This window comes from Sycon ciliatum, chromosome 2, assembly GCF_964019385.1.
Source record: "Sycon ciliatum chromosome 2, ocSycCili1.1, whole genome shotgun sequence".
Taxonomy (NCBI): Eukaryota; Metazoa; Porifera; class Calcarea; order Leucosolenida; family Sycettidae; genus Sycon; species Sycon ciliatum.
In genome coordinates, this window is record NC_088644.1 from 8,808,880 (window position 1) to 8,827,050 (window position 18,171).

The window sequence follows — 18,171 nt, forward strand, 5'->3', positions numbered from 1 at the left end:
GCATTCTTCGAACAGACTGGCCATGATTCATGCAAATCTCAGTCAACTTCGTGTCACTGTCAACGACGAGACGCTCTTTGACAACCCACTCAAGTTCCAGTGGGATGTGAGTCGTAACACGGAAGGACAATACTTCTACGATTACAACAAATCCTCCTACCTGCGTGGCTACAATCTGGTTCAAGACTTTTTCGGCAAGACGTATGGAACGCAAATCCCCATCACTGCTGCAGATTACTGCAATCACTACTTTATGGTGCCTATCAACTTGAATCTGGATCGGACCACAGACAATCCAAGATCGAGAGGAAATCTGTCCATCGACTATCAATTTAGCGACGTGACAAACGCCCCCGTGAGGAGACCTAGCGAAAATGGTGCCTCGATCAAAGTCAACCTTCTCTGCATGGACAAGTACTTGTACACCATGAGCAAAGATGAAGGTATCAAAGCCGAAGTTGTATAAATTAATTCCGATCTAGTAGTAAAAGAGTCGTGAAAGGTGGTGACCTGGAGACCAGACATCGTGTCTACGGTGGTGATTTGAAAACATCGAGTCGACAACACGGTGGATTCTTCTGGAAAAAGAGCTTCTGGAAAAACCTAATCGGTGCTGGACCCGAGGAGATGGACAAACAGATGGCGGAACCCATGACAAAACAAGATGACATGCAACGCGGTGGACTTGGACCCTTGGCTGCCATGGCAGGAATGACACTTCTTCCCATGCTTTTGGGGAGAGGAGAGTCCGGAGACATTGTGGAAGCACAAATGAAAACGGCTTACAACCCTGCCATGCACCGAGGTGGTCTAGCCATTCCACCAGGATTAGCCGCCAAGGCCATACCACTCCTGACGAATCTGGCTGCTCCCTTGGCCATGGGTACCATGGCATCACTGGGTGACAACGTAATGGATAAAATATTCGGCAGAGGAGTAAGGAAGGGAAGCTCAGCAGGTGCCATGAAGCGCACTAAAAGTCGTCGTCGTCGGCATGCACCGAAGAAGATTCGTCAACGAGCATCTCGAAAAACCAAGAAGCCAGCTAGTCAAGTTCGCTCCAAAGGCCGCAGAGCACGAGGAATAAAGAAACAAGGAAGGACCTTGTTCAAGCAATTAGGACATCGTGCCCTGAACGAAGCTTCATCATTGCTGTCTGCACCACGGAGATCATTGACCCGTCCTGAAACTCCATTTGCACAAAAAATTCGACAGAACATTAACAGTGCAGGACCGTCTTCTCTGAGTTCCGCTCACATCAGTCCATCCTACAACATCTGATCATGGACTTCATCTCGCTCCTTGGACAGGAAACCGAGAGGAAGAAAAAGGCTAGTACTGTAAGGAACGATGATGTTCCAACCACGGCCACTGCTCGACACAAGCTGCACGTTCCTGGTCTTCAATTCGAGTCTAAGGATTGGTTCACTGAAATCATTCCTGCCCTGAAATCCTGGGGACAAAACGTATTGTTTCTGGGACAGAGCAACATGGGTAAATCCTACTTTCTCATCAAACTCCTGAAACGCGTGCAACCTGAGCGTATGGTGGTCATCTCCAACACGCCGGCCGATCAGTATCGTCTCCCAAGCCTCAAATCCTTTAAGCATTACAGCACCATGCCCGAGTGCATCGAAGACATGAATCTCCAGCCTAATACGTATGTGATCATTGATGACATCAGAGTGATGGGTTTGAAGCACGGCAGTCAAAGAGAGTGTCTCTACAAGTTCTTCACCATGTACAGCCATCATCATAAGTTGAACGTGTTCTTTCTCTCTCAGAGCTTTGATAACATTAAGGACATGAAGATCAATGCAAACTTTATGTATCTGTTTCGCTTCACCGATAAAAGCAATATTAAACGTTATCTCAATACTCTGTTTGGTGGTATGTGCACGAAGTCATCCATTATCTTTAGATTGTACGAGAAGTTATTGTCGGCGTGCCGCAGGCCTATCCTAACCATTGATTGCTCTTCTAATCAGTACTACACGTATTGCGAAGACACTGCATTAAAGGTGACTTTTGAATAAACCCCTCGTTGATGTGTGTGTGTGTGTGTGTGTGTGTGTGTACGATATTAGTCGAAGAGTTAACCGAAAAATTAGCCGAAAAGTTAGCCGAAAAGTAAGCCGAAAAGTTAGCCGAAAAGTTAGCCGAAAAGTTAGCCGAAAAGTTAGCCGAAACATTGAAAAAAAATTCCAATCATGAATAATAATGGAGCATCTTACGGTGAAATTCTCAAATGGGCTACCGAGTAGTATACAAAGAGTGGGACCCAGAAAGGGGTCCTTCTCGATACCCAAGCGTAAAAGGTTGCAAACCTTGCAGTTTATGACGAAACATCCTCAACACATCATTAAGAAGAGAGCAAATTCGTGGGAAGTTCTCGGTATACCACCACTCATGCGGCAAAAAGGAGGTAATAACTACAATACCTACTTGAAAAGCGTCAAGAAAGTTCTTTCCCAAGTACCAGATCACAGTTTGAGCACCTCCACCCTGTTGAAACTGCAAGCCGATCCGCGAGTAAAGCGTCTATATGACACCCACTTCAAAAACAATCCCGATCACATCAGTTACCCGTCTGTGAGAAATGTGATTGCATCCAACATACTCAACTATGATTCCACTACCGATCAAGTTCGCGATTCCGTTGCAGATGTCAGGAAGAAGAGAAAGGCACCTTTAACATCGGTGCCTTTCAATCTACTACAAGATCATGAATTTGACCGATGGATCCTGCAAATCCTGGACAGTTTCCTTCGGCATACAAATATACCGGTAACCTTTTTGAAGAGCAACTATTTCACAAGCCGATCACAACTGCTGCAACTCTACGATGAAGATCGACTGAGGTTCAGGAGTCGGGTGGAAGCGGCTGCGGATGCCCTGAAGACGCAGACGATGAACGACTACACTACTCTGGTGAACGAGACGAATTGCATCTACATGTCCAGGTACCCGTTTGCAGCCATAGCAGGTGCCATGGGAATCGACAAACACGTCGATGGGTTCCTTCGATCAGAACGAAAGATTCAGGAACTAACCACCCTTGTGCTAGCTATACCGGGATCACAGCTCAAGTTTCAAGATCTCAACGATATGACTTCCACGTATGGTAGAACAACTGAAGCAAAATTGATCCATCCCGAGCATTTCATGATCAGAGCACAAAAGGTGATGGTGGACGATGCATCATTCATTCAACAGGTGCTGAAGGACAAAAGCAGGATCACTCGTATCATCAAGGATATCCTGAGCGGACGCTCCATGTGATCACGTGCCAAATATTTTCAGGCTATGATCAAGAATGGACTATCCTCTCAGCAGTGCCGATATCAAAGGAAGATTGAATGGTGTCGGAGGGTTCGTGGGCTGTACGAGTTACGACCTCTTGCCACCCTTGAACAATGGAGACTTTTGTATCGTCAACACCGACAACGTTCTACCGGTGTACGATGCAACGGAAGGCGGACATCATTGGTTGACCGTGTGTCGCGAGCAAAACGTGATCCTGGTTTTCGACAGTTTTGGACGCAGTCTATACACTATGGAGCAAGATTACACTGAACCTGCACTGTGCGATTTCTTTAAAGAAGCCTACGCAGACTGTAAGATCATCACCAACACCCAAGCCGTTCAAGACAGAAGCACAGCAGTATGTGGATGGTATGCCATATTGATGGGAAAGCTATTTTCCAAATATGGTCTGGATGAAGCACTTCGAATTTTCCGAAGAGTCTTTGATGATGACGAAAAGCTGGAAAACGATAAACTGGTTCTCAGTTCAGGTGCCCTGGAAGGTGCTGGAGCCTTTTGGGACAACAAAGTGCAAAAGGCAATTCATGATGGAAGACGGAAGAAGAAGACAGAACCCGCACAGTTCCATACGAAACTGGCTAACGAATTGCACAAGCCCAGACGAGTGCATTTCAAAAGACGCAAGGTGAAGAGCAGAGCAATTGACCATATATGGAGTGCAGATCTCGTGGATATGCAACGGTTTGCCCGAAGCAATAAGAACATCAAATTCCTGCTAACAGTCATCGACTTATACAGCCGCTATGCCTGGGCAATTCCTTTGAAATCGAAGACGGGTACCGCCGTGAGAGATGCGTTCGATGAGATCGTCATTACATCCGGAAGGACACCGCTAAAACTCTGGGTAGACGAAGGCAAGGAATTCTACAATGCCCCCATGAAACGATGGTTATCACAACACGACGTCATCATGTACAGCACCCATAACGAGGGTAAAGCGGTGGTGGTCGAGCGCTTCAATAGAACGTTGAAGGCAAGAATGTGGCGTCACTTTACAGAGAAATCCACGAACACGTACCTCAATGTCCTACCTCATCTACTAGACCACTACAACCAGTCAAAGCATAGAAGCATTGGGATGACACCTCACGAAGCATCGAACGGTAGAATACCAAAAGATGCAGATCAACAAGACCCCCTGCAGTCAAAACCCAAGTTCAAAGTGGGTGACGAGGTGCGCCTAACCGTATCTAAGCGTCATTTCGAGAAGGGCTACACTGCGAACTGGACGGAGGAAGTATTCGAGGTGGATGAAATCCTATCAACATCACCACACACCTACGGGATTCGTGATCTGATGGGAGAACACATCATCGGATCGTTTTACGAAGCAGAACTGCAACACGCCAGAGAGACCGGTTTAAGATTCGATAAGGTGTTGAAATACAACAAGGATCAACGTCTTGTGCAATGGAAAGGCTACACAGATAATAAGTTCGATACCTGGCTCACAAAGAAGGATGTGAACAGTCTTAGATCATGATTCACAATGTCATTCATATTGAAAAATAAAAAATAAATGATTGAGTGCTATGTACAAGCTGATGGTGTTCATGAGAAGCTATTCATCAACGATCATGAATGTGTGTGTGCCTCTGTGTGTGTGTGTGTGTGTGTGTGTGTGTGTGTGTGTGTGTGTGTGTGTGTGTGTGTGTGTGTGTGTGTGTGTGTGTGTGTGCCATCGGTTGTTCCTTACAGTAAAGTAGATGTCTATCCAGAGTCTCTTGCCGGCGACACAAATGGAGGCACCGCAAACAAATGTAGTGCCGACATTTGGCACCCGCGGCGAGCAGCCTACTCATATTTGTAATCCACACCCAGTGTTGAGCGGTACCATCACCGAACAGCAATCATCTGACTCTCCCATGTTTGTGAACACGAGCTACTTGTGAGAAATACCTGGGGGAGGTGGAGGGGAGGCGGGGTGGGGTCCGGAAAATGATCCGAAAAATTGAAATTACAAGTCAAAATACTGCAAAACTATGAGTTCTGATTAATATAAAATTGGAAAAAGTGAGATAACATTGACATTAGAAATAGTAATATTTTAGACATCGGAATGCAATATTATGATGTAGGGCAGGACATAACAACCACCCCTAAAAATCAAAATTAATGATACATGCGGAATTCCAAATCATGACACCATATTACCTTATTGTTTAGGGTAGAGCATAACACCCCAATACATATTTTCAATAATACCCCTTTTTTGAGGTAGGGGCACCCCCTGGCACATATTTTTATCCGCAAAAAACCGGGCCAAAAATAATTTTCACCGCAAGAATGGGGTACTATTAGTACCCCATTTTTCAATAATACCCCATTTTTTGGGACCCGGGCGCCCCCTGGCACAGAACCCGCTCGTTACTTACTACTCTCCGTCACAAGATCTCCCGTCTCCGGCTCCGGGTTCAGTGGATTCGTAAAAGTAATTAGATACTAAACAGGGAAGAGAACGCATGGTTAGACGTGTCGACATTATCATGTCGACACAGATCTGTTTCAGTAAGCGCCACCCCTAAGGTCGCCTTTCAGGCGAAAACCTGGCTGGAAAACTGAAGCGCAGAAAGGTCATGAACTGTTCTGCGGATACGGTGCGTGAATGGCGCGGAGTTCTCGGATCCGCGATCGCGATGCGTCATCGCTACATCAAGCTTATGCTAAAGCTCCGTCACAAGATCTCCCGTCTCCGGCTCCGAGGCCAGTGGATTCGTAAAAGTAAGTAACTAAAGTAGTAAAGAGAGAAGAGCACGCATGGTTAGACATGTGTCGACTTGTCATGTCGACACAGATCTGATTCAGTACGCGCGCGGCACACGGTGATGAGAAGTGATTTTTTATGCGTGGTGGTGTCGCCTCATTTGAATTGATGGTGTCGTGGGAGCGTCAGGCGAAAACACCAACAGCCACCATTCTGGCACGAGGAGGAGGCGAAGCCGATCGTCCAAATCGTGCCTATGGAGTGTAAAAATCAAGGAAGCGCAGCGTAGCTTGGAGGAGATGAAAAAAGTGTCGACGTTTTGCAGGGGGACGCACTTGCAGATGCGCCCTGGGACACCAGCAGCGATGAAAACTATAAGGTCAGACCACACAGTAGTTATCTGTCTACCGTCTCTTGGTTGATTTTTAGTACAGGTGCTCCTTTGTACATATGCTTGAGTTTTGAAGTGAAGCGCACATTTTAATAAGTCGGACCAAGTAGAATACTGGATATGGGGATCATAAACATAATAATGAAGATGTTGGTGTTTTTTCCGTGACCCACCCCACCCCTCCTCCCGTTCCACCTCCCCATGCAATTTTTTCGAAAATGGGCATGCTCACACACGTCACAAAGGTCAATTCTTGATAGATACGATACATATTACAAAGAATAATCATAATGGAACGAACACTGAAGATCGCAATGGAGAGGAGGAGGAAGGTAGTATTTTACTTTTTAAAATTCAGTGTCTATCCCTCAAACCAGTGAAAATTCAGTTATTGTTGCCGTAGGTAGTATTTACTATATAAAATTCAGTGTCTATCCCTTAAACCAGTGAAAATTCAGTTCTTGTTGACAACTTCATGATTTGAGCCAGAGCACGCTAAAATATGACCACAGACCAAAATTTCGATTTTCAGTTTTTTGTTCAAAAATGATCAAACACACCTAATGTTCGCTGTCTGAAAGTTTTGGACTGATCTGACATGTCTAAGTGTTGCTACAATGGTATTATATGCAGCACTGTTGAAATGGTGAAATTCTATGTACAGCAATGGGATTGTCATTTTTGCACACAGTTGATATGTCCCTTGGTTCATCCTTTCCGGGTCAGTTCCTCTGTCCAGGCTCTTATAGCATGAGCTGACAGGTACTCGGCCAAATCCAAAATTTCTATAGGCAGCTGAGATGGATGTCCGAAATACCTCCTGTTTTGGAGTACCACTGGAGAACCGCCAGCGAAAACACGGTCAACATCTGTAGATGGCCGAAGAAGTTGGCACTCCAAGTCCTCTCCATCACACTCCACCTGTACTTTCAGATATACAGTATACACTGCTGCACACAGTGTTCCTCAACATACTAGACGTCGCACTCATATTCCCCACACCAAAGCCCATCTTGCACACAGTTTTCTTCGCTCGCCAGAGAGTACTGCTTTCGCTTCCTACTGCTTGTGCTAACGATGTTCCGCATAAGAGTACTCAAATTATCGACTTGAGCAAGTTGAGGGAGCAGCAGAGTCCATTGATTGTTTTTGCACTTGCAACCAATACTGGCATTGTCCCGGATATGTGCAGCGATGTCCATTCTGCCCAAATCATTGGCCGACTCACCTCCCAAGTCAGTGTCGATGCGAATCGCTTGCCAGGTTGTCATCAGAGTAGAATTCCTCGTCACTGCAGATCGTGGGACTACCAGCATCAATTCTTTTACGCTCGATGAAAGTGTCGCCCGCAAATGACTCGTCGCTGTAGCCATCATCGTCTTCCTTCTGTTTCCGATCCGAATCCTCAAAATATTTATCCTGCGCATGGAGTGCGATGATGTCGTCTTCTTCCACTCCGCAGTACATTACTACTACTAGGCTGTTCCGTCGATACATCGATGACGATCAGTTTTAGGCGACTCAGCGCAACATGGAATACAAACTCAAACAAATAAACTACTTACTTGCAACAAAGAAATGCATCCGGAACAGTCCAGTCGACCGAGGAGAACAACAACAGCGACTCGCGTTGCACTGCACTTCGTATTTTTTGCCGCGGAATTCAAATCGCGATTTTCTCGACTTTTTCAAAAAATGCTGTGGTCATGTTTTAGCGCGCTCTGGCTCATTTCATCAAGCTCAGGTATCAGATGAGAGACTACAAAGTTTACTCTTCGAATACAATGTACATGTGAGGATGGATTAACCCATGACCTCTTCCGTGACACACAGTACGAGGGGGAGTTATCGGACGCTCTGATGTACACTAATGCCCCTAATGGTTGCAGATAAGTAAGCAGAGTTACTCTGACCTAAACATGTTACATGCACACTACCTTCCTCTTCTCCATTGCAATGGTGACCACAGGTTTCAAATCATCATAGTCGGCCTCATGACGCGTGCGTTTGGTCTTCGACTCGTCACGAAAGCTGCGATCCCGCACTGTGCAGGTGCCGTCTGCGGCCACATTGATGGTGTTCATCTCGACGTTGACATTCGTGATGCTTGTGGGCACGGCCTTCAGTTTCATCGGGGGCGACTCCACGAGTTTTATATCCGACAAACGAATGCAGATACTGACGTTGATCATGTTGATGATTCTCCTAAATTCAGGCACGTCGATTTCTTCTGTTTCTTGAAATACGTTCTGGATGCGTGTCGTAATTCTCTCATCAACATACTGGGTGGCCCGGACGTAATTCTCCTTGGGTTCCAGCATGAGATGCAATAGCACGGAATCATCGGCTTCGCTGAGATCACCGAAGTCGGTTACATCAACATCTTGTGGTAGGAGAATCGGACATTGGCCAGCACCAAACTTGCCGTTACTGATTCGAATCAGAAACTCTCCAATGGCGCTTGGTGTCATATCTTGACGACTAGTCAATCCATCGTCAAGAATATCCTCCAACTCGTGTCTCGGTGTGAAGCACTGTATTTTCCTGATCTCAATCTGCCGCTCTGATGACACACGGAATAAAAGGAATACATTCCAGTATAATGGCTGCTGGGGTTGGTGTGAGGGCAGGTCCTCCTCATCAACCGGCGGGATAAACGGCGTGTCAGTTGTCAATCAACGGATTGGTGTGCTACATCTGGAGCTACTCATACTGGTTGATAAAGAGACTACAGTTGAATGAGTGACTAATCCTCTATGTATTCGGTTATAATGTCAATAGATTGATGAGGTTAAAGGTCATCCTGAATGTAGGTGACGACCTTGGAGAACACGGTGAAAACGGTGAGCGCCAAAACCAAAAGGTTGCTCGCGGCATGCCGTGTCTTTTTTTGTTGTTGTTGTTCGCATTCGGAATCTTTCGATTGGGATAAGTCAATTAGTTTTTTATCTATGTCCGTAATCGAAAGGTCCATGAGGTGTAGAATTATTCTAGCTTTCCTCTCGTATAATTCTTTTGGACATACAACATTTCTTACTATGGGTGGACTTGCAAGTGATCCCACTTACGGGCTCACCGCACCTCAGTAAGTGGATGAGGACAAGGTGTAGAAAAAGGATTGACGGCATGTCAGGGTATCCGTCCTGGGATCGTCTGAAGCGTCGAATCAACAACCCATCATTGCGCAAAATTCCGCATCTACATGTATGAGCGACATCCACATAAACTGCTGGGACCATGGTTGTGTACTCGAATCTCATTCTGACCACCCTTTTTTTCTTTTTCTTTTTTTTTTTATCGATCATTCTTCAAGGAAAGTTCAGTGGACAATCAATCAACGTGGCCGATGCCCGAGGACAACAATTTAATGAGTCTGGTTGGAGTTTTTGCGTGGTACAGGAGGACCAGACATGTATGGATTATCCCATAAGTACGAGGGGTATATGGCCGGATATTTTCACGAGTTTGTCAGCACGAGGGAAAATATATGGGACACGGTATAAACAGAGTAGATCTACGAATGGTATAATCCATTTATCCCATGGTACGAAACGATTTGGGCCATTTCAGCCAATCAGCGACCGTTCTGAGCAGGGAGTTGTATTGTACTACTCCCTGGTTCTGAGTGGGGTACATGTGTATAGAGCGATATACCCCGCTGGGGTCAATAATATACCCCGCTGGGGTCACTGGGTCAATAATACCCCACTGGGGTTACGAATATTCCCCGGATCATGCCAATAAGGGAGATTTTAGTGCTTGTCACGCTGTATTTGGAACAATACATGGGATAAATGGATTATACCATTCGTACTCTGTGTATACCGTGTCCCTTATATTTTCCCTCGTGCTAACGCACTCGTGAAAATATTTGGTGGTATACCACTCGTAGACTACTCACGGGATAATCCATACTTATCCCATGTACTGTCCCAAATAGAGCGTGACCAGCACAACACCCGTTATACCAGGCAGTAACCATCAGTCACCTCGATCGCGTTCTTCAGATCAGACGGTAATGGGCCATTCACACTACGCCCAAAACTTGACGTACGTGACGTTTTCGTCCGGATAGCCATGACAACATGGAACGTGGCGGGAAAATCGTACTCTTGATACGAAAACGTAGACGACGTATCCAGACCCCTGTACCGAGTTTCGTTCTATCGTTCCCAGCAGTTTGTGTCCGAAAGAAGCTGTACACACAGCTGTACGAGCAGCGTGTGCGTGCCTGTGTGAATGCACCTGCATGGAAACGACGTCTGCCAGTACGTCGTATTCCAAAACGTGACGCGTAGTGTAACGTAGTATGAATAGCCTATAAGCGAGGCAGTGAACATGAAGAAATGAAGAATGAATGATTGAAAACTCAATTATTCAAAAATCGCAGAAATGTTGAATGCAAAAACACTAATAACAAGGAAAGTGACTTACTTCGATGGTAAAATACAACGCGAATGTTCCTTGTATGGACCTGGTTCTTGCTGAATCAGCCACACTGTGGAACCATGTGTTTGATTCTACAAGCGATGGCTACCTGCTCCTCACCGACCAGTCTCCACGACGGTGGTAAAGTCACCAAAAATACGAAATTTGAATATATTGTACATGCATGTAATTGCAATAGAAAATTTGTGATGAGTACGCCGAGTGGCCATTCCAAAAATATAATTATAAAGCCATTGCGCAAGCTGTGACCCAGAAATCGCGTTCATTGGTACCCAGGGCAACCTAGAGCTGGAAAGTGTAAGTGACGACATCAAGAGTACATGAAAACCAGAGTGTGCAGCTCGGGCCTTTTTCTACTATGCATATGGGTGTCTGTCACGGTGAAATTCCGTGATTACACCAAATTTGGCTCAGAACTGAGGTGGGAAATGGCGTAGTACATACAACTGAGTGGCAGTTGTGTAGAAAGAGACCTGCTTGAATCCTGCTTGTATGCACTACATCACTAAAATGATGTAATCACGGAGTTCCCGGCACCGTGTCAGCAACCCATCCGAGAAACACACTCTGGTTTTCATGTACTCTTAATGGAATCCTATGCCCACCCATACTGCGACACTGCACCACATAATGTGAGTCAGCGTACCTCATAGAAAGGGTATCAGGAGTTGCACACTCCCGGGGGGTTATATACTCTATCCTGATACCGATAGTCTGGTGCTCTCCGTGGAAACAGATGATCTGTACGCTGACATGAAGCAGGATCGTGTCATCTACAAGACATCAAACTATCCCGAGGATCATCCACTGTACACTACTGCGAACAAGAAGGTAATCGGAAAGTTCAAGAATGAGTTGGGTGGTGAGCCGATCTGTGAGTTTGTGGCACTCTGCAGCAAAATGTACGCATATGAATGTACAGGAGGCAGCAGCGGCAAACGAGCCAAGGGTATACAACGAGATGTTGTGAAGACAACCATCACGATCGCTGACTGTCGCTCATGTCCCACAGAAGAGACACAAGTCATGAGAACCATGAACGTGTTGCAGAGTCGTATCGAGAAGTGAAATAAAACGTCCAACACTTCAGCGCATGACACTTATGGATTGAATCCTGCAAACTACCTTACACTGTCTGGACTTGCCTGGGACGCACTCCTGATGGTCACCAAGGTCTCGCTGGATGAGATTAGAGATATTGACGTGTACAATTTCATCGATCATGGAAAGAGGGGTGGGATCAGCATGGCATCCAACAGATGGACGGTCGTCAACAATCACTATCTGGAGGTCCATGATGCGTTACAACGATACGTTACACTTACTTTATACTGATACCGATAGTCTGGTGCTCTCCGTGGAAACTGATGATCTGTACGCTGACATGAAGCAGGATCTTGTCATCTACAAGACATCAAACTATCCCAAGGATCATCCACTGTACACTACTGCGAACAAGAAGATAGTTGGAAAGTTCAAGAATGAGTTGGGTGGTGAGCCGATCTGTGAGTTTGTGGCACTCTGCACCAAAATGTACGCATATGAATGTACAGGAGGCAGCAGCGGCAAACGAGCCAAGGGTATACAACGAGATGTTGTGAAGACAACCATCACGATCGCTGACTGTCGCTCATGTCCCACAGAAGAGACACAAGTCATGAGAACCATGAGCGTGTTGCAGATTCGTATCGAGAAGTGAAATAAAAGGTCCAACACTTCAGCGCACGACACTTATGAATTGAATCCTGCAAACTACCTTACACTGTCTGGACTTGCCTGGGACACACTCCTGATGGTCACCAAGGTCCCGCTGAATGAGATTAGAGATATTGATGTACACAATTTCATCGATCATGGAAAGAGGGGTGGGTTCAGCATGGCATCCAACAGATGGACGGTCGTCAACAATCACTATCTGGAGGTCTATAATGCGTTACAACGACAAGTTACACCTACTCTATACTGATACCGATAGTCTGGTGCTCTTTGTGGAAACTGATGATCTGTACGCTGACATGAAGCAGGATCTTGTCATCTACAAGACATCAAACTATCCCGAGGATCATCCACTGTACACTACTGCGAACAAGAAGGTCGTCAGACAGTTCAAGGATGAGTTGTGTGGTGAACCAATCTGTGAGTTTGTGGCACTCCGCAGCAAAATGTACGCCTGTGAATGTGCAGGAGGCAGCAGCGGCAAACAAGCCAAAGGTGTACAACGAGATGTTGTGAAGACAATCATCATGATCGCTGACCACCGCTCATGTCTTACAGAAGAGACACAAGTCATGAGAATCATGTAAGTGTTGCGGAGTCGTAAGCATCGAGTGCTTGGTGAAAGGATTCACAAGATAGCTCTCATCGGCTTCGACAGCAAGAAGTTCATCTTGGAAGATGGTGTCCACACACTGGCTTTTGGGTATAAAGACATTGCTGCACATTCATGATTAGCATCGATATTTAATAACGGCGCGCGCGCACACACACACACACACCAACATCTTCATTATTATGTTTATGATCCCCATATCCAGTATTCTACTTGGTCCGACTTATTAAAATGTGCGCTTCACTTCAAAACTCAAGCATATTTACAAAGGAGCACCTGTACTAAAAATCAACCAAGAGACGGTAGACAGATAACTACTGTGTGGTCTGACCTTATAGTTTTCATCGCTGCTGGTGTCCCGGGGCACATCTGCAAGTGCGTCCCCCTGCAAAACGTCGACATTTTTTTCATCTCCTCCAAGCTACGCTGCGCTTCCTTGATTTTTACACTCCATAGGCACGATTTGGACGATCGGCTTCGCCTCCTCCTCGTGCCAGAATGGTGGCTGTTGGTGTTTTCGCCTGACGCTCCCACGACACCATCAATTCAAATGAGGCGACACCACCACGCATAAAAAATCACTTCTCATCACCGTGTGCCGCGCGCGTACTGAATCAGATCTGTGTCGACATGACAAGTCGACACATGTCTAACCATGCGTGCTCTTCCCTCTTTACTACTTTAGTTACTTACTTTTACGAATCCACTGGCCTCGGAGCCGGAGACGGGAGATCTTGTGACGGAGCTTTAGCATAAGCTTGATGTAGCGATGACGCATCGCGATCGCGGATCCGAAAACTCCGCGCCATTCACGCACCGTATCCGCAGAACAGTTCATGACCTTTCTGCGCTTCAGTTTTCCAGCCAGGTTTTCGCCTGAAAGGCGACCTTAGGGGTGGCGCTTACTGAAACAGATCTGTGTCGACATGGTAATGTCGACACGTCTAACCATGCGTTCTCTTCCCTGTTTAGTATCTAATTACTTTTACGAATCCACTGAACCCGGAGCCGGAGACGGGAGATCTTGTGACGGAGCTTTAGCAAAAGCTTGATGTAGCGATGACGCATCGCGATCGCGGCTCCGAGAACTCCGCACCATTCACGCACCGTATCCGCAGAACAATTCACCCTTTCTGCGCTTCAGTTTTCCAGCCAGGTTGTCGCCTGAAAGGCGACCTCAGCCGTGGTTATTTATTTCGATCAACTACTTCTCGGCGATTTTTCTGTAATCTTGATTCGTGAACCGCCACATCGTGAACGACTGCGAGAGAGATCAGCAAACTGGACGGCGCGATGCTGGTGCTTTCTGCACGAGTTTCTGGATGACGAGTTCACTGAAATTCTGCGAAGGAAACAGCGACTGCGGTGATTTCAATCCGCCAGGAGGCACTCGAGAACGATCGCCCAGGAGTTGCTGGTACCCCGTGACAATTCTCCATCGCATTTGGGTGTTGATTTCAGCACCAGGCCTTCTCTGTGTTGCGCGAGAAGCAACAGGAGTTCTCTGACGACAAACTTTGGACGCGAAATGCGCGAGTCGACTAGGATTATGAGGTGCTGCCTCCTTTGGAGTTAGAGCTATTTCCTCTTCAACATCACAAATCGACAACTGAAGGACAGTGTTATGTAGCTGGAAAGTTTATTCCGTCCTGAGATTATTTGAATTTATTTGCTTGACATTCGAACCGAAGCACACAGTCGGACCAAGTGTACTTGAAGTATCTACTTTTTATACCGACTCCCATCCGGGGCAATGATCAGGTACAACCATTGGGGTACAATCATGATGTCATACCCCCTTCACCACCTCCAACACCCGAAAAACCTTTTTTTTATATTATGATGTAGGGCAGGACATAACACCCACCCCTAAAAATCAAAATTAATGATACATGCGGAATCAACCAAGAGACGGTAGACAGATAACTACTGTGTGGTCTGACCTTATAGTTTTCATCGCTGCTGGTGTCCCAGGGCGCATCTGCAAGTGCGTCCCCCTGCAAAACGTCGACATTTTTTTCATCTCCTCCAAGCTACGCTGCGCTTCCTTGATTTTTACACTCCATAGGCACGATTTGGACGATCGGCTTCGCCTCCTCCTCGTGCCAGAATGGTGGCTGTTGGTGTTTTCGCCTGACGCTCCCACGACACCATCAATTAAAAATCAAAATTAATGATACATGCGGAATTCCAAATCATGACACCATATTACCTTATTGTTTAGGGTAGAGCATAACACCCCAATACATATTTTCAATAATACCCCTTTTTTGAGGTAGGGGCACCCCTGGCACATATTTTTATCCGCAAAAAACCGGGCCAAAAATAATTTATACCGCAAAAATGGGGTACTATTAGTACCCCATTTTCCAATAATACCCCTTTTTGGGACCCGGGCGCCCCCTGCGCCAGAACCCGCTCGTTGCTTACTACTGTGCTTCTTGCGTAGATGCATGCGTAGATAATAATTGTGTGTAATATCTCGTCTACCTTTATTAAATTCTGAAAACGCTAGTAAAAACTCTGAGGTTGAGCCAATAGTAATATGTAAAGAGAAAAGGATCTATATTATAAGTTGAACTCGGATGGTAAGCCAATATAGTTATGATGAAGAAAGGAAAAGGACAAAATGTTACGAGTTATGGCAAACTGTCCACCAACGTAACCAGATCTTATACAGTCAGCGAGCGCGACAAAATGGCACAAAACTGACAAGGAGTACTGAGACATTCGGCGACCTGACACCTAGCTCCAACACTTCTCCAAGGCGCAAACCAACAACCTTCCAACTTGGAAGGCTCAGGTTCGGAAAGGTCCAAGAGGGGAAGGAACGCGCAACGAAGAAGAGCATGAGCTACGCGCCACGGCAACAAAGAATGCCGAAAGTTTATGGATGATGACGAAACTTGTAAGACTATTGGACAGACCGGCCCTACTACCACTCGACAACGCAAAGCAACAGACCACCCAACTTGGGAGGCTCAAGTTTATGTAATAATTAATAAACATAGAAAGGGGAAGCTAAGCGAAGACGAATTGTGACAAACCGAAACGTCAATATCCTACTGAACTTCACTTTCATGTAAATGTGATGGACTAGTAGCTATGTACAATAGCAAGTGTTCCACACGACGTACGTTTCGCCGTATAGGACATGACGGCTCATCAGGTGTGCAAAGTTGAACTCCCAGCCCGCAGAAGCCGCTGTAGAACCAGCTGTGGTCAGTGTGGAGACAGGTGCAGCTAGCAACACAGGGCTGAACACTGCCTCAGTCAACAGCTATCGCCAGGCACTTTTAGCCAATGGGACCAGCAGCACTGGCACAACTGATACCACTAATAACCATGTGCCGGCTTTCAGCCAACCTGGAGACAAAGAAAAGAGCAGCGTGACAACCCCTTCCCCTGATGAAGAAGGCTTCAGACTTGCAGCAGGCAAACACACCTTCTCCGCCACTGTCCTATCCCCTGCCTCTGCCTTGAACGACCCGCAAATTGCGTGGGCTAAGGAGTATTCAAACCGTGAGCGCAAGAAGCTGGCAGAGAGAGTTGCAGCTGCCCGCAGAGGAAGCCACTAGTGCAATGAAGGTAATTACGGTCCGTCAGTGTTAACTATTAGTGGTATGTGTTACCTTTCTTTCTTTCTTTCTTTAATACTTACTGCACTACTTGCTCTTAATCCCCATGCTTATCCCTTTTCCCTCGTGCTACTATGCAGCCTCCCGCTTCCCTTAAGATAGGCTTCATTAACGCATGCAGCCTCCGGCATAAGGTACGTAACGTAAGCTCGACGTGCTGGGTATAGCGGAGACGTGGTTGGATTGCACTATCTCAGACGGCAAGATAAGAATTCCAGGATATAGTATAGCGCGTTCTGGCCGTGTAGGGCGACGTGGTGGCGGGACATGCTTCTACTACCGCCAGCACCTCCCTATCGTGCATGCTGCCGACATTACTTCGGAAGGGGTGGAGTCTACGTGGCTCGAATTGAGAGGGCGCCAAGAACGGCACCTCCTAGCATGTACCTACAGACAACCAGATGCCACAATCGCTTTTTGGCCCAAGCTTGAGGTTATGCTGCACCAGGCCACCCTCAGGGCGTCGACTGTCACGCTTGTTGGTGACCTGAATGTGAACGTAGATCAAAGTAATCCCGGTGCACAGTTTCCTCACCCCATGGATATGTGTCGTTCTTACGGTCTCCGCAACTTGGTCAATGAACCAACTCGAGTAACGCCTGGGTGCCCAGTACTACACACAGTACTGGACCTGATTCTGGCACGGCACATCCTGATGAATCTACGGCGGCAACTATTGTTCCTCAAACCATCAGTGACCGTTTCGCAGTGGAAGCCTGTCTTCAGCTTCAGGTTGAGAGCCCACCACCACAGTCCCAGCGCCTAAGTCGGAAGCTTCACAAAGTGGACATGGAGTTGCTTCGTCAGGACTTGGCTGCCGCTTGACTTCATGAGTTTGAGAACCATGACGATGTCAACAAGATGTGGGGCAAATGGTACTCTGCGTTCATGCAAGCCCTCAATTGCCATGCACCTCTGGCATCGACAAAGGCAATGAAGGCTTCTCTCCCTCCCTGGTCAGATAGAGAGCTGTTCCAGCTGGTAAAGACAAAAAACAGATTGCACGCCCGCTGGCTGAAGGATAGAGCCAACCAGTCGCTTCATCAGGAGTATAAGCGAGCCCGATCGCAGGCAAGGAATGCTCGACGATGGAAACGAAACCAGTATTTTGCTGTGCAGTGTCAAGTAAATGCCAGAAATGCGCGGAAGACCTGGCAGTTAGTCGATGCCGTCACCGGCCGCACACGCCACACGCAAGAGCCAACCTGCAAGGTTGATGAAATCGGCGAGGCCTTCCATCGGATTATCACGGATCGTGAACGTCCCCAGGTTCTCTCTGTTCCAAGCGGCCCTCCCACCATGGACTCGCTCCATCGCTTCGACCCAGTCGCTC

General features: G+C 46.7%; 1 protein-coding gene across 2 annotated transcripts in view; it reads right to left on the reverse strand.

The window, feature by feature from the left end:
- LOC135808540 (uncharacterized) overlaps window positions 1-18,171 on the reverse strand; it is a 249,824-nt gene that overhangs the window by 52,512 nt on the left and 179,141 nt on the right. The gene's annotated exons all lie outside the window — the stretch shown is intronic.